The 24,679-nt window shown below is 34.4% G+C and overlaps 1 non-coding gene across 1 annotated transcript; it reads right to left on the minus strand.

The window, feature by feature from the left end:
• Positions 1-20,605: 20,605 nt before the first annotated feature.
• Positions 20,606-20,712, minus strand: LOC131182729 (small nucleolar RNA R71). Its single transcript, XR_009150989.1, has one exon. It is a non-coding gene; the product is annotated as a small nucleolar RNA R71 (small nucleolar RNA).
• Between the last annotated feature and the right edge of the window lie 3,967 nt (positions 20,713-24,679).

Raw genomic sequence — 24,679 nt, forward strand, 5'->3', positions numbered from 1 at the left:
TGGTACATTACCAAAACCATATACCACTTCACTTTAAAGTCACTTTGGGCAGATTACACACATCCTCAATACACCAAATAAACTCAAATTTACAAAGTCTAAGTACAATCACATATACACCTAAACATTACTCATTCTTACATACACTTTACACAACCAATCTATATACATATCCATCAATCCTCAATGTCAATATTGTGCCAATACCTTCATGAACTCATACATTTATCAAAGTGTCCCAAGGCTGCCGAAATGTTCTACAATGCCAAAGTGTCCCACAATTCGTCAATCTCCAATTTAAGTGCACAATCACCACATTTTCATGGAAATAACTTACTAAGATATTAAATCCCTCTACTCAACATGAATTTACATCAAATATATGTAATAATAAATCATTAAATACATAACTCCATGGCTGTCCAAAATGGACATATCAATAACTCCTCAAACTTGAAAATTTTCTTCACAAATCCAACACCCATAACATGTACACAAAGTTTAACAAAGCAATATTCAAAAATGTAAACTTACCTATGCTTGGAACTTGCTAAACCTTGATTAAACTTCTTGATTTTGGTATCAAGCTCTTCCTTATGATGTGTAGACAATCTTTAATGAAGAGCCCTAAATGATTGGAAGTGAAATGAGGAGGTTAGGTGAGCTTGAGAGAAAACGGCAATGGAGGTCTTTTAATTCTTCATTTCGGCAAGGTTTGGTGATTTGGAGAAGATGAAGTTTCTGATGGTGTAATGGAATTACAGCTGCCCCATTTTGCTTTTAGTTTATTCATTAGTGGCCCACTCACACAATTTAATCATTTAATAAGTTAAATTCCCACTTATTCCACATTAAACCCTTAATTCTTGCTATTCACTTTAGGTACCACCAAATTAATTTTTCATTTTATTTTCTAAGTGTAATATTATTTATTTTTAATGGACATTTAGGTCAAAAGACAATTCGGGATGTCGATTGACCATAATGCCCCTGTTCGGGTTGCATTCCCGATTTTTCGGTAACACCGGGTTTTGTCTGTTTTTCGATTTTTCACATTTCTTTGTACTAATTATTTAATTTTTCTTTGATCTTCCTAATGATATTTATTCTTCAATAAGGGTCTATTTAAGTCCTAAAAATGTTTTCCAGGGTTCCCCGCAGTCCAGGGTTAGTCAACGGTCCACGCCGTGACTTCCCGGTGCGGTCACCCATCGCTAAGGTTCTCGGCTCACTTAACTTGATTACATTTCTTTGCTATTATTTTTCCTTTTTTTTTCTTGTGTTTTCTTTTCTTGTATTTCATTATTTTATGTCTCCTCGCTCATATCGAAGTGTAGTTCTAGGCATCCTAGCTGTCCGGACAATACTGGTCACCGAAACAGTAGAACGCACTACCGAATATAGGGGTGTTACAATTCTCCCCCCCTTAAATAAATTTCGTCTCGAAATTTTACCTGGTATTAGTCTCTGAACAGCTGTGGGTACTGTCTCCTCATATCCTCTTCACGTTCCCAAGTAGCTTCCTGGCCTGAATGATGGTTCCACAGCACTTTAACCAGGTGTATCTGTGTCACACCCTACCCCTCAGTAAGGCATAACATGATCCCGTAGTATACCTAATGAATTACCAACTCCGTCTACTGATAACCCATTAAATACACTACAAGGGATTTTAAAAACTTTTCTTACTTCTTTTACAGTGGTGAGCACCATTTACAGGTGTTAAAGACTTTGGTGAACTGAGTGAAATAACTAACTCAATTGGTTTATTTGGAATTTCTGTAAAAATTTTGGCAGAGTGCCATCTGTATTTTGGATAAAACAGTTCTTCAGAAAACCTGTAAAAAGCACTTCAATATTTTTCCAAGTCTCAACTCCAACATTTTTATCAACACAACACATTTCTCAAATCAAATCCACAGTGATTTTCAAAGACTAAGATACAAAAATATAACACAATTTTTAGAAGCCAAATAACTCATAATTATTTTACAACTTCAATGTACAACTTAAATTTACAACTGCTCAAAACCAAAAACAATATGTACATACAGTGTCATACATTACAGTACAAAATGCAAAATATTGGTATACTCATTATACCCGAAAAATCTCTCGCTGGAGGTATATGCAGCCTAATCTGCTGTCTGTCTGTCACTCACTGCGGCAAAGAATAAAAGTCACTGAGACAATGTCTCAGTGGTGCACAACATTAACCAAATACAATTTCAAATCACAATTCATAAGTCATGTAAATAGTGGATACTTAAAATCATAGTTAAATTCAACACAATAAATGTCAACAAGAATTTAAACTCCATTTGTCAATATCACAATAATTTTCCATAAGTCAGATCATGTTTGAATTCAAAAGACAATATATGTCAATGAGAGTTTAAATCAATTTCACAATCTCACAATACATAATAATGCAATTTAGTCGAATAATTTAAGAATACAGTGTTGCCAATTCATTCACAACTTAAGCCATGACACAAATTTCCGATCAATGCCGTGTTGTACACCACGACAAAGCAATCACAACCTCACTAATCGAAATCAATGAGGAAGGGGAGCTAGCTATATAATGAGTACTCATCCGATCACCTCAACTGGTAAACCAGAGAGGGAAAAATAAACGATCACGACTCCATAAATGGAGAAGGAATGATACGATACTGTCATGCTAAGTGTGAACACAAAATCAATTCCAAACATTTTATTCAAATGATTCGTGAGAATCCAATAAATTTCCAAACTCCTAGTTTCATTCATAAAATGGCAACCCAATTCATAATTAACTTCAATTTCCACAAAAACCATTTACAGTGCTTTTCAATCAATACGTTTCCATCAATATCATTCAAACAATTTTTCACAGTTTCAAACCATTCACAATGTTTTTCAATAAATAAGTGTCCACCAAACACATTTCCACAATTTAAAACAATGATATGCAAATAGTCAATATTTATTTCCATTGAAAATAATTCAAAAGAAACAGTTGTTGTGCACAAACACAATTTAAAATAATAATATACAAATATTCAATATTTATTTCAATTGAAAAATTCAAAAGCAATAGCCGTTGTGCACAAACCTCTGATGACTGTCTCCCTGGTCTGGACTCAGTGTTTCCTTCCCTTTCCCTGAGTCTTTAGTAACTGAGAAACACAATTTGAAGTGTTTCAGTGCTAATTTAATTTGCCTCTAACGATGGTGTTTGGTAAATAATGCACTGAACTCAATTATTCACTTAATCACCTAATATACCGACCCTCGCTATGCTTTAGGTAAATTAGGTTTTAGTGTCGTTAATATGTCACATTTGATAGGGTTTTAGGTTTGGTACGTTTTACCAAAGTCATTTCCTTGTTTAGTGCATTTTAATGCAAATTGCTGGATTCCGGGACACTGGTTTGACCTAACCGGACGATCTAGTTCCCTCGGTTTTCGGGTCTCGGTCGAAACTACAAACTTGTAGATCTAGGTCTTATTGCACGCGGTGCAAAATTTCAGGTCAATCCGAGTTAAGTAGACCAAGTTATGGTCATTACACTATTGCTGGTCAAATGGTATCATTTTAGGTCAATTTTAGGTCAAATTGGTCAATTCTGGTTCGGCCAGTTTTTGGACCCGAACTTGTGCAAGTTGTTTGACTTGCTTATGGTCATTTCTGGGCTTTGGTGTCTTCATAAGACTTGTAGGTATGGGTCTTAACTATTCTTGGTCAAAATTTCAGGTCAATTGGACCTGGTTTGAGTGAGTTATGGCCTAAACACTCACTGCTGCCCAATTGGTCATTTTTCAGGTCCTAATTGCACCTAATCCGAATTGGTCATTTTTTTAGGTCACCTTGCAAGCAGAATTTTGGCATGGTTTCTCAATGAAAGTTGGCACATTTTGTGCCTAGTTTCACCTCAAATCGGTCTCATACCAATTGAGGTTACACATTCAAGGTTATAGGCTAAAATATACACTGCCCTCAATATGCATTTCACACCCCAACTTCAAGCACATTATTTACCTTGCAAGGTTTACTTCCATACCCTACCAAACTGTTTTGGCACATTACCAAAAACATTTTCTACATTACATAAGCATTATTTTGGGCAGATTCCAATCACCCTCAACACACCAAATATCATTCACAATTACAATTTCTAATTACCATTACAAACACACCTAAACATTACAAACCTTACATACACTTTACAACTTTAATTTACATACATATCATCAATCCTTCTAGGTCAATATTCTGCCCAAACTTCCTTCAATATACACCATCACTCAAGTGTCCACAAGCTGCCACAAACCATTCTTCAACATCCCATTGCCGTACCAATATACAATTTCCCATCCAAGTGCATAAATCACCATATAAACATGAAGTAAATCACTAGGTTACTAAATCACCATGATCAACATTATTTCTCATCAATTATATGCATATTAAATCATCAAAAACGTGACCCCATGGCTGTCCAAAATGGAAACAATAATAACCCTTCAAACTCAAAATTTTCCTCCACCAAACTAACACCCATAACATAAACATAAACTTTAACAAAGAACTTCTCAAAAATGCAAACTTACCTTTAATTGTAAATTGCTAAACCTTCACCAAACTTCTCAAAATTGGTATCAATATCTTCCTTGTGGTGTGTAGACCATTTTTCATGAAAGAACCTAAGTGAATGGAGTTGAAATGGAGGTAGGAAATCAAGCTCAAAGAAAACGATCATGGAGATATCAAGGGATCTTCAATTAGTCAATTTGAGAGGATTTGAGGGAGATGGAATTTCAGATGGCATTTTTGACTTACACCTGCCCCATTACATGTTTAATTTATTCATTAGTGGACCACTCACCCATTTAACAATATAATAAGCCAAATTCCCATTTATTCCACATTTAACCCATTATTTCCACTATTTATTTTAGGTACCACCAATTTAATTTTTCATTTTATTTTCTAAGTGTAATACTATTTATTTTTAATGGACATTTAGGTCAAAAGATACTTCGGGATGTCAAATGACCATAATGCCCCTGTTCGGGTTGCATTCCCGATTTTTCGGTAAAACCGTATTTTGTCTGTTTTTCGATTTCTCACTTTTCTTTGTACTAATTATTTAATTTTTCTTTAATCTTTCTAATGAGATTTATACTTCAATAAGGTTCTATTTATGTCCTAAAAATGTTTTCCAGGGTTCCCCGCAGTCCAGGGCCAGTCAACGGTCCACGCCGTGACTTCCCGGTGCGGTCACCCATCGCTAGGTTTCCTGGCTCACTTACTCGGTTACATTTCTTTGCTATGATTTTTCCTTTGTTTTTCTTGTACTTTCTTTTCTTGTATTTCATTATTTTATGTCTCCTCACTCATATTGAAGTGTAGTTCTAAGCATCCTAGCTGTCCGGATAACACTGGTCACCGGTACAGTAGAACGCACTACCGAACTTAGGGGTGTTACAATCTGTTTGTTCCTCAGCTGCTTCACCTCATATGCCAGAATTTTTATGGGTTCTTCCTCATATGAGAGGTCTAGATTTACCTCAATCTCTTCAACTGATAGTACATGAGATGGGTCGAATCTATACCTCCTTAACATGGACACATGGAATACGTTGTGTATCCTTGCTAGCTCTAGAGGTAATGCTAACCGATATGCCAAAGGACCCACTCTTTCCAGAACTTCATATGGTCCGATGAAACGAGGACTCAGTTTCCCCTTTCTGCCAAATCTCATAATCCTCTTCCAAGGAGAAACTTTGAGGAATACCTTATCACCCACTGCATACTCAATATCTCTTCTTTTCAGATCAACATAGGACTTCTGACGATCTGATGCAGCCTTGAGTCTATCTCTGATCAATATAATCTTTTCCTCTGTCTGCTGAACAATTTTTTTGGCCCAATCATCTTCCTTTCACCTACTTCACACCAACATAAGGGAGTTCTGCACTTTCTGCCATACAAAGCTTCATATGGAGGCATCCCAATGCTTGATTGGTAGCTGTTGTTATAAGCAAACTCAATCAAAGGCAAGTGTGTATCCCAACTACCTTCAAATTCAATCACACAAGCCCGTAGCATATCCTCCAATGTCTGAATAACCCTTTCAGACTGGCCATCTGTCTGTGGGTGGAATGCTGTGCTGAAGTTCAATCTAGTTCCTAGGGCTCTCTGAAGACTACCCCAGAATCTAGAAGTGAACCTAGGATCCCTGTCAGATACAATTGATACTGGCACTCCATGCAATTTTACAATCTCATATATGTACAATCCGCCAATCTTTCTGTGCTATAGTCCATCCGGACTGGCAAAAAGTGAGCAGACTTGGTTAGTCTGTCAATTATGACCTATACTGCATCTTGACTATTCTGTGTCCTCGGAAGTTTCATCACAAAATCCATAGTTATTTGTTCCCTTACAATGTTTCATAGGGTGCTGTTTGTATGCTAGCATGACACATATTATTATATACAAATTCTGTTAATGGGATGTATCTGTCTCATATCTCTCGGATTCAAGGACAGAAGTTCTCAGTATATTCTCGAGGGTTTATTCCATTTTACAGGTTATTATTATCATTTCATTTTATTATTTATAGAAACTCAACGAGTTTTAAAATTTACCTGAATCACTTGTTTCGACTGTCCATCCGTTTGAGGATGATAAGTCGTACTGATATCTTTAAGCTTATAGCAATTACTGTGGTACAGGTAATTCACATTAATATAACTGAGTCACTGACTCTAGCTACCTTACAAGTGTAGTCGTTTGATAGGCTAGTTCTGAAGTTTTACATTTCTTACTAAAATTTTCACATTTATTTCCAGTAATAGTACTCTATTCGGGTGCAACTGTATCAATTTATAGATTACTTACAAATATTCTTAATTTACTGTATCACGAGGAAGTACGTAGCTCTACACAATAATCCGTGCCTGCATCAGAATCTGCAGCTTACAATACAAACATCGAGAACATTACATAGTCACTACGTTATAACCTCATGGACTAGGTTTTCTAACATCTTATCTTTCTCGAATCCACTAATATCCTAAATCGATTCTGATTACAATTTCCTTTGACAATTACTAACAGTAACATCTTTGCCCTCATCTAGAGCAATTCTATTACTGTAACTTACTTTTAGGTCTTCTTGCCTTACATTAAGTTGGCTCATTAATTAGCTTTATAATTTATAGTATGTTAGAAAATACTTTTAGCTAACAATTCTTTCAAAATTAATGTCAATCATACTTGTTATTGCAGTTTTGATCCTAAAAGACTAGTCACTAACGCATCAATATTCATTTCCATGTAAAGGAATAACAACAGAACATATAGTTCTGACACTAACACACAACTAAGTAGTGCTGGGATCAAATAATAACTAATTGTTTCTTTCAAAAATTAAGAACTTACCAGCAGCTACATCTGAAGTTTCTACTCCTTTTACTTGGCGCATAGTGGACTCTCTGACTGGTGCGCTACTATATTCGGGTTGATTCACTGTGTTATAGTGGTGAGGAGTACCAACTCTATTTCTATCTCGACTCTGACTGACGGTTTGTGAACTCCGGAGAGCAGATCAAGGTGGTTTAGCATAATCTTTAGCAAAGTGTCCAAGTTTTCCACAATTGTAACAGGCTCCAGAGGCCTTACGACAAATACCTCCATGTAGCTTACCACAAACATGGCAAAAACGGGCAGGATAGGAACTTCTGGTTGTTCGACGACTAGATCTTAGTGGTCTCTGCCCTGATGATCCGCCTCTATCATATTTCTGAGCTCGGGGTTCCTTAAATTCTTTTCTCTTCCCCAAATTACTGTTTGAACTCTGACCCATAGGTTTCTCCCTCTTTTCCATTTCACACTGCCCTTGTGGGGGTTGGGTCTCAGATTGGGCTTGGCTGTGATTATCAGCCATTTGTTGAAAGAAAGTGGCCATTTGCTGGGCCATTTGTGCAGTAATTTGTACTGGTAAAGCTGGTACAGTCGGGCCTTCGACACTTTGTGGAGTTGGGGCCTCAACTTGTACTTCTGCCATCACGGACTGTTCTATTGTTTCATTCTTCTATTCCATTTTTTTTTTCACAGAATTTTCTATTCCTGTACAACCAACACAAGGAGATTCCTCTCCATTAGTTCACATTTATGATGTAAATGTACTATATGTATCAAACATTTGAGCAGTTGTAGTTCTGACAAAAAGATTTCAAATTCACAGTTCAAAATTTACTTTAAAATCATTGCTCTGATACCACTTAAACATGTCACACCCTACCCCTCTGTAAGGCATGACATGATCCCGTAGTATACCTAATGAATTATCAACTCCGTCTACTGATAACCCATTAAATACACTACAAGGGATTTTAAAAACTTTTGTGAACTGAAGTGATAGAACTAACACATTTGACTTATTTGGAATTTCTGTAAAAATTTTGGCAGAGTGCCATCTGTATTTTGGATAAAACAGTTCTTGTAAAACTCAGTAAAAGCACTTCAATATTTTTCCAAATCTCAACTCCAACAAAATTCAACACAATATTTTTCTCAATTCAATCCACAACAATTTTTCAGTATTTTCAAAGGATGAGATAAAAGAAATATAATACAAATTTTACAAGTCAAAATAACTCATAATTCACTTTACAACTTCAATGTACAATTTTAATTTACAACTGCTCAAATAATTTACATACATATTATTACATGCATACATCAGACCTATGTACATGGGTATACCTATAATATACCCGAGTCGGTCCGAAAGTGTCTTCAAAGAAACTTACTCATCGCTCTATGCTCTTCTTACTGCGACAAGATACAAAGCTATCACGAGTGGTGAACCTGGTGCAGTACAACTATAATTTAAAACATAGTACAATATACATTGACAAAATTTGCAGTAAATAATTTGGAAATCTGAATACTCATCAAATTCCAAAACTCAAAATATTCATTGCCAATAATGTAAATCATTTGTATAAATGACTTTGATCACAAAATTCAATTTATCAAATCATGACTAACCATTTAAGTAATTCCAACAAAATCAATTATACATAAACCATAATTGAAATCACAATTCTTTACCATTCAAAAGCCATTCTGTATCTCAAAAATCATTATGTATCTCAAAAATCAATCTTTATCTCAAAACCATGTTGTATCTCAAAAAACAGCTGTAGCTTAAAAACCATGCTGAATCTCACAAATCATTCTTTATCTCAAAAGCCATTCTTTATCTCACTAACTATGCAAGACTAATCCGAAAGGGCCATCTTCGGGGTGATTCTAACTCCCTATGGTCGGGGAGGTCGAATCAGATTCTAACTCCCTATGGTCGGGGAAGTCGAATCATCATGCACAGTACCATCACAATAATGAATCTTCCGCAAGGGCCATAACGATAAAATAAACTTAGATCTAACCTCAAATCAGAGGAAAATCTAAGCCTGTGCACGTACCATGGTAATCAAAACACAACTAACTCCATTGTCTTCTCAACAAATGAGAGAGACGGGTAATAACCTAGTCAAGCATCTATAGTGAGATATAAAACAATATCACAATCCTTTTAGTGAGCATAAATCACAATATAATTCGATTCAAATTCAATTCCAATATCCAATAATTTTTATGCTCATCACAATTCAAATCATAATTTTGCATTTTTCCATGAAAATTACCATCACAATTCGAAACATGTTCTATCACAATTTTCTAAAACATAATTTATTCAATCCATAACAATGCTTAATACTTGTGGAAATACCATTTCACAAAGCTAAATTCATACATACTATAACAATTTTCAATAATCATTGAATTAAATCCAATGCTTGTTAAACATAATACATAAGAAAAGTATGTCATTTAATCATATGAAATATTCAAACAAAATCAGTTAAAAACTAGTTGTGCACAAACCTCTGATAACTGTCTCTCGGTCTGGACTCAGTGTTTCCTCCCCTTTTCCTGAGTCTTTGGTAACTGAGAAACACAATTTGAAGTGTTTCAGTACTAAATTAAACTGTCTCTAACGATAATGTTTGATAAGTAATTCACTGAAGGCTATTATTTGCTCAATCACCTAATATACCGACCCTCGATGCGTTTTAGGTAAATTAGGTTTTGGTGTCATTAATATGTCACATACGATAGGGTTTTAGGGTTGGTACGTTTTACCAAACTCATTTCCTTGTTTAGTGAATTTTAATGCAACTTGCAGGATTCCGGGATACTAGTTTGACCTAGCAAAAAGACCTAGTTCCCTTGGTTTTCGGGTTTTGGTCAAAATTACAAACTTGTAGATCTATGTCTTACGGAACGCGGGAATAAATTTTAGGTCAATCCGAGTTATGTAGACCAAGTTATGGTCATTTTACTATTGCTGGTCAAATGGCATCAAATTTGGTCATTTTAGGTCAATTTGGTCAACTTTTGTTCGGCCAGTTTTTGGACCCGAACTTGTGCAAGCTGTTTGACTTGCTTCTGGTCATTTTTGGCTTTGGTGTCTTCATAAGACTTGTAGGTATGGGTCTTAACTATTCATGGTTAAAATTTCAGGTCAATTGGACCTGGTTTGAGTGAGTTACAGCCTAAACACTAACTGCTGCTCAAATGGTCAATTTTCAGGCCTCACTTGCACTTAATCCGAATTGGTCATTTTTCATATCACCTTGCAAGCAGAATTTTGATATGCTTTCTCAATGAAATTTGGCACATTTTATGCCTAGTTTCACCTCCAATTGGTCTCATACCAATTGAGGTTACACATTTAAAGTTATAGGCTAAAATGCATACTGCCCTTAATTACCTTGCGTAAACATACATCAATGACACATTCACCTTACTATATGTCCACTTCCCTTACCAATTCTGTTTTGGTACATTACCAAAACCATATACCACTTCACTTTAAAGTCACTTTGGGCAGATTACACACATCCTCAATACACCAAATAAACTCAAATTTACAAAGTCTAAGTACAATCACATATACACCTAAACATTACTCATTCTTACATACACTTTACAAAACCAATCTATATACATATCCATCAATCCTCAATGTCAATATTGTGCCAATACCTTCATGAACTCATACATTTATCAAAGTGTCCCAAGGCTGTTGAAATGTTCTACAATGCCAAAGTGTCCCACAATTCGTCAATCTCCAATTTAAGTGCACAATCACCACATTTTCATGGAAATAACTTACTAAGATATTAAATCCCTCTACTCAACATGAATTTATATCAAATATATGTAATAATAAATCATTAAATACATAACTCCATGGCTGTCCAAAATGGACATATCAATAACTCCTCAAACTTGAAAATTTTCTTCACAAATCCAACACCCATAACATGTACACAAAGTTTAACAAAGCAATATTCAAAAATGTAAACTTACCTATGCTTGGAACTTGCTAAACCTTGATTAAACTTCTTGATTTTGGTATCAAGCTCTTCCTTATGATGTGTAGACAATCTTTAATGAAGAGCCCTAAATGATTGGAAGTGAAATGAGGAGGTTAGGTAAGCTTGAGAGAAAACGGCAATGGAGGTCTTTTAATTCTTCATTTCGGCAAGGTTTGGTGATTTGGAGAAGATGAAGTTTCTGATGGTGTAATGGAATTACAGCTGCCCCATTTTGCTTTTAGTTTATTCATTAGTGGCCCACTCACACAATTTAATCATTTAATAAGTTAAATTCCCACTTATTCCACATTAAACCCTTAATTCTTGCTATTCACTTTAGGTACCACCAAATTAATTTTTCATTTTATTTTCTAAGTGTAATATTATTTATTTTTAATGGACATTTAGGTCAAAAGACAATTCGGGATGTCAATTGACCATAATGCCCCTGTTCGGGTTGCATTCCTGATTTTTCGGTAATACCGGGTTTTGTCTGTTTTTCGATTTCTTACTTTTCTTTGTACTAATTATTTAATTTTTCTTTGATCTTTTAATGATATTTATTCTTCAATAAGGGTCTATTTAAGTCCTAAAAATTTTTTCTAGGGTTCCCCGCAGTCCAGGTTTAATCAACGGTCCACACCGTGACTTCCCGGTGCGGTCACCCATCGCTAGGGTTCTCGGCTCGCTTAACTTGGTTACATTTCTTTGCTATTATTTTTCCTTTTGTTTTTCTTGTGTTTTCTTTTCTTGTATTTCATTATTTTATGTCTCCTCGCTCATATCGAAGTGTAGTTCTAGGCATCTTAGCTGTCCGGACAACACTGGTCACCGAAACAGTAGAACGCACTACCGAACATAGGGGTGTTATAATTAGTTATAGAAGCAAGCATGTAACTTTTGGCTCTCATATCATGCTCCTTCCACTTGTCCAAAGTGTCTAGTTCCTTTTGTGTGGCCTTTGGAGGTAAGGAACTAGGAACCTTTGAGTCTAAAACATATCCAATACGTTCTAGATTCAGGACAAGTTTTAAATTTCTGAGCCAATCAAAAAGATTAGGTGTCGTCAACCTATTTGTGATCAAGTATGCTCGTAAGGATATTGGATGGTGGTGGTTATTGTGTGCTCATTATTATCAAAAAAAAATTAACTACAAAAAATAACTAGATTAATTAGTAAATGTATCAAGTAATTAGCCAAAATGATTATGGTCTTTTAATCAAATTGGTCCTCCCACTAGCTTGGCAAATCCTACACTTCCAAAGTAGGAGACGGAAATCCTAGTTGGATAGATTTCTAGTGGGTGATTGAATTCTTATAGTATTATTGATCATTCTCAGGCACATCTATTATTAGAATTATAATAAACTATAAGTGAGCAACTCCTTGCCCATCACATATCATGTGAGGTTCAATCATTTATTTAGCCCCTAATGCTCAAAATCTCAGGCACATCTATTATGAATTTATCTTGCACTAGTTAAGTTGATCCCATTGAGCCAGTAAACATGCAAATAATTTTAATGTCCTTAGGCAGATCCATTATTGGCCACCAACTATTTACATATTTACAACATCTTATACTTAATAATTATTCTTAAGAAAATCTCTTAAATAAATACATCACATGTAAGTATTTAAAATTTCTTAAAATAATTATCTCAATGGAGGGCCATGATATAGTTACCTTAATTATATCATTTCTAACTTAATCATTTGTTTGGAAGATTTTGTGGTCGACTTAATTACTATTATGGTCTCACTTTGAACATTATCCAATTAGCATGCATATATCATATACTTGCATACATTCACATATATCTCATGCATTCATGGATAAAAAAATAATATGGTATGCTCATGGACTTTCTAAGGGATTCAATTCTGAGCCACCAAGAATTGAATCAGGGCATTCCTAGGTGTATTTCATTCATTCATTTTACAAGAGTTGCTAAAGGAGTACATAATCAACACATGATCTTGATTTCCTCCCACTGGTCCCACCAATGCTCTTGACCTCCTTGATCTTCTTGCAATCCAATTACATTGTAATCCTTGGTATACCAAGGCGAATTTACAAGAATATGGACTTTAAAGTCCTCAAACAAATGAAATTACAAGCCAAATTATTACAACATTTATAATATATGCCACTAAAATAAAATTAATTATTTTACATCCCAAAGAAAAATAAAAAAAATAAATCCAATCACATCGGTCTTTTATTGTCCACGATCATCCATCATGCATATTAAAATTTAATAATTAAATAAAATACTGATACACTTGAATTGTATAGATGTTTTTAAGCACAATTATATACTATCTCATAGCATTTAGGTAAGTAATCTCATGCATAGTAGTTGATTTCATTAGTTTTTGTAATTTCCATTGTCAAGCCCTTAATTCCATGTTTTCTGCATCATTTCAAGTGTTTGGGTGAAGCCCCAGAGTATAGGAGTGCAAAAGGGAAGCTTAGAGAGGTCAAAAGTGTAACACCCCTATATTCGGTAATGCGTTCTACTATTCCAATGACCGGTGTCTATCTGGATAGCTAGGATGCTTGAAATTATACTTAAATATTAGTAAGGAGACATAAAATAATGAAATAAAATAGAGGAAAATACAAGAAAAACAAAGAAAAAATAAGAGTAATGAAATGTCATTAAGTTAAACGAGCCAAAAACCGTAGCGATGGGTGACTGCACCGGGAAGTTGCGGCGAGGACCGTTGACTAGCCCTGGACTGCGGGGAACCCTGAAAAATATTTTTGGGACCTAATTAAACATCTATTGAGGTATAAATGACATTAGAAATATCAAAGAAAAATTAATACATTAGTACAAAGAAAAATAAATATCAAGAAACAAACAAAAATCGGTGTTACCGAAAAGTCGGGAATACAAACCGAATAGGGGCATTTTGGTCAATTGACACCCCGAGTTACCTTTTTGACCTAAATGTCCATTAAAAATAAGTAGTATTAAATTTTGACAATGCCATGAAAATAAGAAATATTACACATAATGTAAATAGTGAAAAATGAGGGCATAATTGCAATTAGAGAAAAACCTTGGATTATTTAAATGTTAATTATACTTAGTGGGGGAATTAGTGGACATATTTAAGGCCATTAGTGGACAAAGAGGGCAGCACTAACATCATCTTCTTCATTCTTCATCTTTACCGTATTCATTCTCCCTAAAGAACCTCCATAGCCATTTCATGCATGAGCTTTAAACTACCATGATCATGCCATAGTTCTTGCAAGTGTTTTCATTAAACTTGGTCCATACAACTTGGGGAAGAGATTGAGAAGAAGAAAGGAAGGTTTTGGTGAAGATTTTCACAAGCTCCAGAAGAGGTAAGTGCTTATTTTCTTAACTTGCTTTATTAAAGTTTGTGTTGAGGTTATGAGGAGTATTTTGGGTGAAGAAATTTGAAGAAATGGTTGAGTTATGGGATGTTCCATTTTGGCAGCCATGATTGTTGAAGAAACTTAATCTATTTTCACTTGTATTTGATGGGTAATGAGGTTAATTAAAGTACTTAAATGTATAAGAGCTTGATTACCATGTATATGTGTGAATTGTGCATTAAAAGTGAGGTTAGGAAGTCAATATGAGAGATTGAAGTATATGTGTAAATTGGGAAGCCTTGTGATGCATGGTAGAGTGTTTAAATTCATGAAATAGTTTAGTGAATTATGGTACCAAGGATGGCAGAATGTATATGTAAATATTGGTGGGAAATTAGATGTATTAATGGGAGGTATTCATGTGTAGGTATTGTTGAAATTGAACTTTAAAATTCTGAGTTGTAATTGATTTATTGTGAATTGTTATATTGTACCCAAGTTGACCTAAATGTGATGTGTTGAGTGGTTATGGTTTAGTACCAATTCAGAATTCGGTAGAGAAGTGGACTTATAACAAGATTAATGTGTATGTGGATTTGTGTTTGAGAGACATGTAAAAGGGCAGTATGTGTTTTAGGCTATAAATGGACTTGTGTGACTCCAATTGGTATGAGGCTAATTGGAGGTGAAACTAGGCACAAAATTTCCAAATATTTATGTTGGAAGCCTACCTGAATTCTATCCGGAAAGTGACATGAAGATTGACCAAATTCGGATTAGTGACTTTGCAAACCTGAAAATTGACCATTTGAATAGCAGTCAGTATTTTGGCCATAACTCACTCAAAACAAGTCCAAATGACCTCAAATTTATACCATGGAAAGCTTAGAAATAGAGCTACAACTCTTATGAAGACACCAAAGCCCAGAAATGACTATAACCAAGTAAAAATGCTTGCACAAGTTGGGTTACAAAAACTAGCCGAATTGACTTGACCTAAAAATGACCTAAACTTTACAATATAAGTGCAACTTGACCAGTATTAGTAAAATGACCATAACTTTGTCCATAGAACTCCAAATGACATGAAATCAGTCCCAAAATTGCAATAAGACATAGATCTACAATATTGGTAATTTGACCAAAACCCAAAAATCAAGGGAACTAGGTCAATTAACATGATTAAGTTGGCACACTAAATCTGGAATTAGCACATTTGATCATAAAATCCAGAAAATTCAAATAAGCATATCTCCCACCAGAGGTGTCCAATTTAAATGAGCCATACCAATCTGGAAAGCTAAGAAAGAGACCTAAAACATTGTTTTAGACAACTTCCTCAAATTATAAATGTATAAGGTCAGAATTTAAGGTTAAATCCATTGACCTAATTGAGGACTATGCCAATATAGGACCTTTGAGTCCAAGTTAACAATTTGTCTATAAAGAATTCTATAAGACTTGAAAAATGGTAAGAAAAATTTCTAGTTGTCCCTAAGACATAGAGCAACAATACTTGTGGAGAATGCTGACCTCAATGTGATTACAAATAGTCCAAATAAATTAGTAAAGTCAGAACTGAAAATGCCTAAAAAGGAAACTAAAATTTAGATTTGACCTAATTATGGTTAATTAACCATAACTTGAGCTATACAACTCCGAATGGAGTGATTCAAAAAGGAAATTAAAGAAGACACAATGAGAAACAATTTAATGAAGAGAAATATGTTAAATTTACACTGTAGCTTGGTCCAATAGATAGTAAACATTAGCCATGAAATTTGAATAATTACAATAAAATGCAATAAGCTTTGAAATGAAATTGGCAACATATATCAACATGTGAGGAATGAAAAATGGAGCATATTAGTGACATTAAAACTAATTCACCTAGTGTGCATTAAAAGTCAACATTATAAGTTGACTAATGAAAAGAATAGTATTAATAAAATTTAATTATTGAACCTTATTGTTTGAAACAATTTAAATGAGTACTAAAACGCTTTAAATTGTGTGTTTCAGTTAGAAAAGACATTGGGAAGGGAAAAGATCCACTGAGTCAAGGCCAAGAGGCGACTCATCAGAGGTTTGTGCACAATTAGTTTTTAATTGATTTTGTTCTGAATATTTCATATGATTAAATGAAGTTATTTTCCTTATGTATTATGTTTACCAAGTATTGGATTTAATTCAATGATTATTGAAATTATTATAGTATGTATGAATTTAGCTTTGTGAAATGGTATTTCAACAAGTATTAAGCATTGTTGTGGATTGAATAAATTATGTTTTGGAAAATTGTGATAGAATATGTTTTGAATTGCGATGGGAAATTTGTATGGAAAAATGCAAATTTATATTTTGAATTTTGATGAGCATAAAAATTATTGGATATTGGAATTGACTTTGAATCGAATTGTGTTGTGATTTATGCTCACAAAAAGGACAAGGAGATTTATGATATTGTTTTGTATCTCACTATAGATGCTTAACTAGGTTATTACCCGTCTCTCTGATTTGTTGAGGAGACAATGCAGTTAGCTTTGTTTTGATTACCATGGTACGTGCACAGGCTTAGATTCTCCTCTGATTAGAGGTTAGATCTAAGTTTTATTTGTTATGGCCCTTTCGGAAGTTTCATTATTGTAGTGTGTACTGTGCACGATGATTCGACCTCCCTGACCATAGGGAGTTAGAATCTGATTTGACCTCCCTGACCATAGGAAGTTAGAATCACCCCGAAGATGGCCCTTTTGGATTAGTTTTGCACAGTTAGTGAGATAAAGAATGGTTTTTGAATAGTAAAGAATTTCGATTTCAAATGAGATTTATGCATAATTGATTTTGTTGGAATTAATCTTTATTTCCATGATTGTTTGCATTACTTTAAATGTCCAATTGTGATTTGATAAATTGAATTTCTTACTCAAAGTCATTTTAACTAATGATTTATATTATTGGCAATGAAGATTTTGACTTTTGGAATTTTATTGAATTTCGAGACTTTCAAATTAATTGATATAATTTTGTCAATGTATATTGTACTATGTTTTAAATTATAGTTGTGGACCACTGAGTTCACCACTCAGCGATAGCTTTGTATGCTGTCGTAGGTGAAAAGAGCATAGAGCAGTTGAGTAAGCTTCTTTGAAGACACATTCAGATCTGCTCCAGGTATATCATAGGTATACCCATGTATATAGGTTTTGATGTATGCATGTAATAATATGTATGTAAATTATTTGAGCAGTTGTATAAAAACTCTTGTAAAATATTTTGGTATGTAATTAAATGTAAATTATTGTAATGTGAATTTGAGATTTCATTTACCTGTATAGTTTTGTAATATTAATTTTTGAGTCTTGTAATCAATGAAATGTTTCTTTTATGATAAGGTTGGTTTGAAAATGAAACGATTTGATTATTGAGATTGAATTATGAGATGAAATGAAGTTTATTAGAGTTGTATTTGAGAAAGCATAATGGGAGTGTTTTCCTTTTCATGTTTAAAGAACTGTTTTCACAAAATACAGTCGACACTCTGCCGAAATTTTTAAAAAAATTTTATCACACCAGATTTTAATCGATGATTTAAATTTCACGAAAATTGATTTAAAATCCCTTGTAGTATATTTAATGGGTTATCAGTAGGCGAAGTATGGTAATTCATTAGGTGTACTACGAGATCATGTCACATCTTACGGAGGAGTAGCGTGTGACAAAAAGACTAAGAATTTCTACTGATACAAAGTACACGGGCCATGTAAGCAAAGCCATAGACCCATGTAACCTTCTGCCAGACGAAAGCCAGAGAGCCAATGGAGAAACAAAAGTACACGGGTCGTGTAATTGGACCCGTGTAATCTGCAGGGACCCGTGTAAGTCTCTGCCGGGCACAAGCTTGAAGAACTTTCTGAGAACAAAAGTACATGGCCTGTATAGCCAGTGCAGACCCATGTAAGTCTCTGCTCCAATGCAAGATTCCATAATTCCACTCCAATAAGTTACACAGCCTGGGGCCGTGTAGTGACACACGGACCGTGTACCATGTGGCAGCCAGTTTTCAAACCTGAATTCTCACTCTTGTTTACACATTCAAATCAAACTCCTAAGGCTTTTAGGACTCAAAATGACCAAACCCTAGAACAACTATTATAAATAGAAAGAGAAAACATCCAAAAAGGGGGAGGAGGATCCTTTGACAGCACTTTTTAGGAGTTTTAAAAAGACTCGCATTCTGCACTCTCTCCAGCCGTCTTGAGGAGAAAAATATCAGTATCAAGAGGAGTTTTCCAGCTGAAGTTCCAAAGCTGCAAACTCTCTTTGGTTCCTTCATTCCATATCCTTAAACGGATTTTTATTGTTTTATTTATTATACATGATTTCTTTTTACTATCTTTACCTTTTTATCATGATGTTTGCTGAACTCATGAGTGAATAGTTTTCATATTCTGGAATTGGGAGAGTAATGCTTGTAATCATTGTTATGGATAAACATTAAGTTTTATTTATTGGATTTGAGATTTGTTCCTTGATTTAATTTCTTGTGATCTTAATGCATGCTATGTGTCGGTACCCACTTAGTATTGATTGTAGATATTAATTGAAGGGCTGAAAGGTGAAGATTAATATTAGAAAATCAAGATCTTTAACTTAGGAATTCTGACCTAGACATAGGCTGATACCTTTGTGAAATTTCAAAATTAGTCAAAGACCTTAAAGGATTTTAATTAATTTGATCGCCATGAAATTCGAGTTTAAGTTAATTAGAATAAACCATAGGTGCCTTAAGAGAGGACTTAGGATACCTTAGGACTGATTTCCATCAAGGCAAATGATTCTCAATCCAGTCAATAAACAAGATAACATCCATAGTAAGATTCAAGTGTGAAATCTTAATTCTAGAATTGTTCCAAAATAGATTACTTCATTTTAAGTTTATCATTTTAGTGTTTAAAATAGACAACTTTCATTCCTTCATTATTCGATAGCCTAAACAGTCAAAATTACTGTGTAGATTGGTACTTACTAATCAAATTCCTCATGGGAACAATACTTTACTCATCATTTTATTACTTGTTAGCGATCCGTGCACTTGCGGGGTTATAAAACCAGCGAAATAAGTTTTTAGCACCATTGCCAGGGATTTGGCTTTAGTAATATTGAGCGATAGGCAATTTAGCTGATTTAGGAAATTATATTTATTATCTAATTTTATTTGATTTGTTTTGTTTCTTTTCTTTTCTCTCAGGTGCCCGATCTGGTATATGACCAGAATAAAGCCAGAAGAAGAAATTTTGGACTGTGATCCAGAGATAGATAGAACTCTGATAGCCATTAGGAGGGAAAGGAAACATCAAGAGCAGGATCAAGAAGATCCTGAAATTCCAACCATTGTCGATAATAATGATAGGATAAGACTTTTAAGAGGCTACGGAGCTCCATTTGTCCAAGGATTTCAGCCCAGTGTCACTAGACCCACAGTGGAAGCCAACAACTTTGAATTAAAACCAGCATGGCTTCAAATAATTCAATAAACCCGGTTTGTGGGTTCACCAACAGAAGATCCACATTATCACCTCTAGTGCTTTCTTGCTCTTTGTGATGCATTTAAGATGAATGGAGTGTCTGATCAAGCCATAAGATTCAGAGCATTCCCATTTTCCCTTCGAGACAGAGCAAGAAAGTGGTTACTTTCTTAACCAACTAGAACTTAACCAGCTAGAACATTCAACACTTGGGAAAACCTCTCACAAGCTTTTCTAGCATGGTATTTTCCACCTGTAAAGACTTTAAGACTGAGACTTGAGCTCAACACCTTCAGACAAAAGGAAAGTGAATCACTCTATGATGCATGGGAAAGATATAAAGACCTACAGAGGGAATTTCCACGCCATGGCATAGAGAATTGGCTACTAGTGCAAAATTTCTATAATGGGTTACTACCCTCTACAAGGAGCACAGTTGATTCAGTTATAGAAGGTGACTTAATGGAGAAAACAATAACACAAGCACTTGAACTTCTAGAGAGGGTTGCATACCATAATTATGAGTGGTCAAATGAAAGAGGAAATGCAAGGAGAATAGCAGGGGTCCTGGAAGTAAACGCCCTAAGCATGATAAATGCTCAATTTGATCAGCTCACAAAGAGACTCGACAGAATGCAAGCCAACACAATTGGTACAAATAGTCAACATGAGGATAGCTATGAAGAAGGGTACATGAATTTAGAACATAACAGCTTCAATGAACCCTCCACAGAACAAATGAACTATGTGAATAATGGAGGAAACTTCAACCAGAGGTAGCCCAACAATCCATATTCAAACACTTACAACCCTAGATGGAGGAACCACCCAAATTTCTCATGGTCCAATCAGTAGAACCACCCAATAAACAAGCAACAGGGGGACAAACCGCCAGCACCCCTTGGATTTCAGAACAAAGGCCAAAACTTTGCACAACCACCACCGCCTCCTCCACTTCAGTAACCTGAACCGAAGATGACCATGGAATCCATGATGGATGGGTTCCTAGTAGCTCAACAATAACAGAATGAATTGATTAAACAGCTGACTTCCAGAATGGACCAACTTGCTACCCATAATAAGATGCTGGAGAATCAAATTGTTCAGCAAGTAAGTTCTTCAAGTAAGGCTGCTGGTAAACTACCTAGTCAATCGAAGATGAACCCAGGGAGTATTGCAAAGCAGTTTGCAACACCCCTCACCCAACTACAGTGTAGCCGAGTGAGGTGTGCTACATTCGGTGTCGGAGCACCCTATCTTATCTTACCTTATTCCTTTAATCATTTTCAAGTTATTATCTTTTAATATCAATTATTTTTCGACGGAGAAACTAACGGAGTTTCCCCTATTTTATTATCGTTTGACGTGTTTTACTATTTACCTATTTGAAAATTTCAATAATATTTTAAAATAAAAATCTCATCATTTCATGCATCATCTACATATTTCAATTCCGTATTCAAATCTATACAATTTCATTCATATCCATTTCCATACATTCCCATTCTTGCTCAACTGTTATATAAAAATTTTCAATCTTCATTAATTTACATGATATACAATTTAATCACATATAAACTAACCGATTTATTAATTTACATCTTACACCTATTAATTACGTTTTCATAATCTACATTACAATACTATAACTAAGCATTTTATACAACATGCAAATTATGACCTATATGGGCCCTATCTACATGCATTGCTGAGGAGGTGACAGCCTTGAATACCTTAGACACTTCTACAGATCAAAACTTCAAAATCTCTGTTTAATATTTACTGGGCTTTACCTTCAGTACCTGCGCGATGAAACAAATCCATCGTGCTAAGCATTGCTGCTTAGTGGTGCAATAATATAATAAGAAAATAATATACAAAATACATATGGAAATAAAACATGGTTCAGATAATTTAGATGTAATTATGCTTCAATAAGGTTTCTAAAATTTGATATCTTTTTTTTTTGTCATTAGTCCAGTTCATTTCAATTCTTTCTAGCATTTTATTAATCATTTTCTTTGATGATTTTGAGCCTCATTTTATTGTAATTATTCTTGTTCTTTATCTTGATATTTAATTTTCTTACTTCCTTTAATAATCAATTCAATTACATTTATACTTTTCTATGCCTAATAGGTAAACTAGCACTGGGTACCAGGTACCTCAGGCCGTTACACCATCAGTCACAATGTGTCTCCCGGTGTGCAAACAGAATGGCTAATAAGCCATAAAAGTAATAAGGCATAAAGCCAAGTATAACATCATAATCAGTATAGCCATAGGCTATCATATTATAGAATGGCATGGAGCCACACATCATACGCAGTACTGCTATCAGAACCCTATTGGCATGCCAACCTATCCAAACCAATCACATTAGGCCTACTAGGGCATATTACAAAGTTATTTCTTGAATATTTATGCTTAACATGTGTGGTTACTATTCATTTGGTCATTAAGTCAAAATATTGACTTTCTCTTATATAATAGTTACATGAGTTTTAATCGCATAGATTTACCACATTTTGGTTCCCAAAAGTGTTGGCATTAGTTGCCAATCCATACTTCTAACCAATGAAAAATAAATAAAAAATTTTAGTTTTGGGTGCTAGAGTTCACTGTTCTATTAGACCATTCTACAGTGAGAATTTAGCCAAGTGTTCTTAATCAAAGTTGTTCTTTATTATGTCTAGTTACATTTCACTTTTTGAATCACCCCATTTAGAGTTTTCTAGCTCAAGTTATGATCAAATAACCATAACTGGTTCATTTTCCAAATCTGTCTCTTTAATTAGGTTGTTTTTGGAATTACCTTTTTCCAATTTAATTGGACATGTTGTAGTTACCTTTAGTGTAACATCCTCATTTTAGCAAGTCCATACAGTCTACTGTTTCGGTAACCAATGTCAGTCCGGGCAGCTAGAATATTTGAAATTATAAATAGATGAGAGTGAGGAGTTATAATGAAACTAAATAATGCTCATAAAAATCAAGGAAAATTTTAGAAACCAAATACACTAAGGTTAAACAAGCCGAAACCCCAGTGATGAGTAACCCGAAGGGGAAGTAACGGTGAAGGTCGTTAACAACCCTAGACTGGGGAAAAAATTATAAAATAATTTTTGGGACTCCAGAGAAGGGTCATTGAGGTTCTTATGGCATTAGAATGCCAAGAAAATGCTTAGAAAAATTTTTCTATCGATACACACAATTTTGGCTCGTTAAGCCAAATGGAGGGCATTTTCGTCATTTTATCTTCAGAGATGATTTTTGGCCAACTTGTCCAGTTAAATAAATAATTTATATGACATAAAATGTGAATAAATATTGTTAAAAATTTAATTGAAATTAAATATACAAGAAAAGGATAGAAAATGAAAGAAAATCGAATTTTGACATCATAATGATGTCATTAAAATTCTCCCACCCAATCCAATGTTGACACATGGCATAAGTTTATTTAAAAAGACTAAATGGGTAGAAAAAATGTCACACCCTACCCCTCTGTAAGGCATAACATGATCCCGTAGTATACCTAATGAATTACTAACTTCGTCTACTGATAACCTATTAAGTACACTACAAGGGATTTTAAAACTTTTCTTACTTCTTTTTACAGTGGTGAGCACTATTTATAGGTGTTAAAAACCTTTTTGAACTGAAGTAAAACAGCTAACACATTTGGACTAGTAGGAATTTCTGTAAAAATTTTGGCAGAGTGCCATCTGTATTTTGAACAAAACATTTCTTCAGAAAACCTGTAAAAAGCACTTCAATATTTTTCTCAATCTCAAACTCCAACATAATTCAACACAATAAGTTTTTCAACTCGAATCCATAATAATTTTTCAAAGACTGAGATAAAAGAAATACAGTATAATTTTTTTTTTACAAGCCAAAATAACTCATAATTTATTTTACAACTTCAATGTACAAATTTAATTTACAACTGCTCAAAATCAAGAACAATATATACATACAGTGAACATACATTGCAGTACAAAATGTAAATGTGGTATACTCAATATACCTGATGATCTCTCGCTGAATGCACTAGCAGCCTAGTCTGCTGCCCTATCCGTCTGTCTACCTGCGACAGCAATAAAAAGCTATCGCTGAGACAATGTCTCAGTGGTGCACAACATTAACCAAATACAACTTTAAATCACAATTCATAAATCATATAAATAGTGGATACGTAAAACCATAGTTAAATTGAAGACAATGAATGTCATAAGAAATTTAACACAATATCACAATAAGTCTCAGAAATCAAAACATAGTTAAATTCAAAGACAGTGAATGCCAATAAGAATTTAAACTCCATTTCACAATTTA

This window comes from Hevea brasiliensis, chromosome 8 (genome assembly GCF_030052815.1).
Source record: "Hevea brasiliensis isolate MT/VB/25A 57/8 chromosome 8, ASM3005281v1, whole genome shotgun sequence".
NCBI classification, from domain to species: Eukaryota; Viridiplantae; Streptophyta; class Magnoliopsida; order Malpighiales; family Euphorbiaceae; genus Hevea; species Hevea brasiliensis.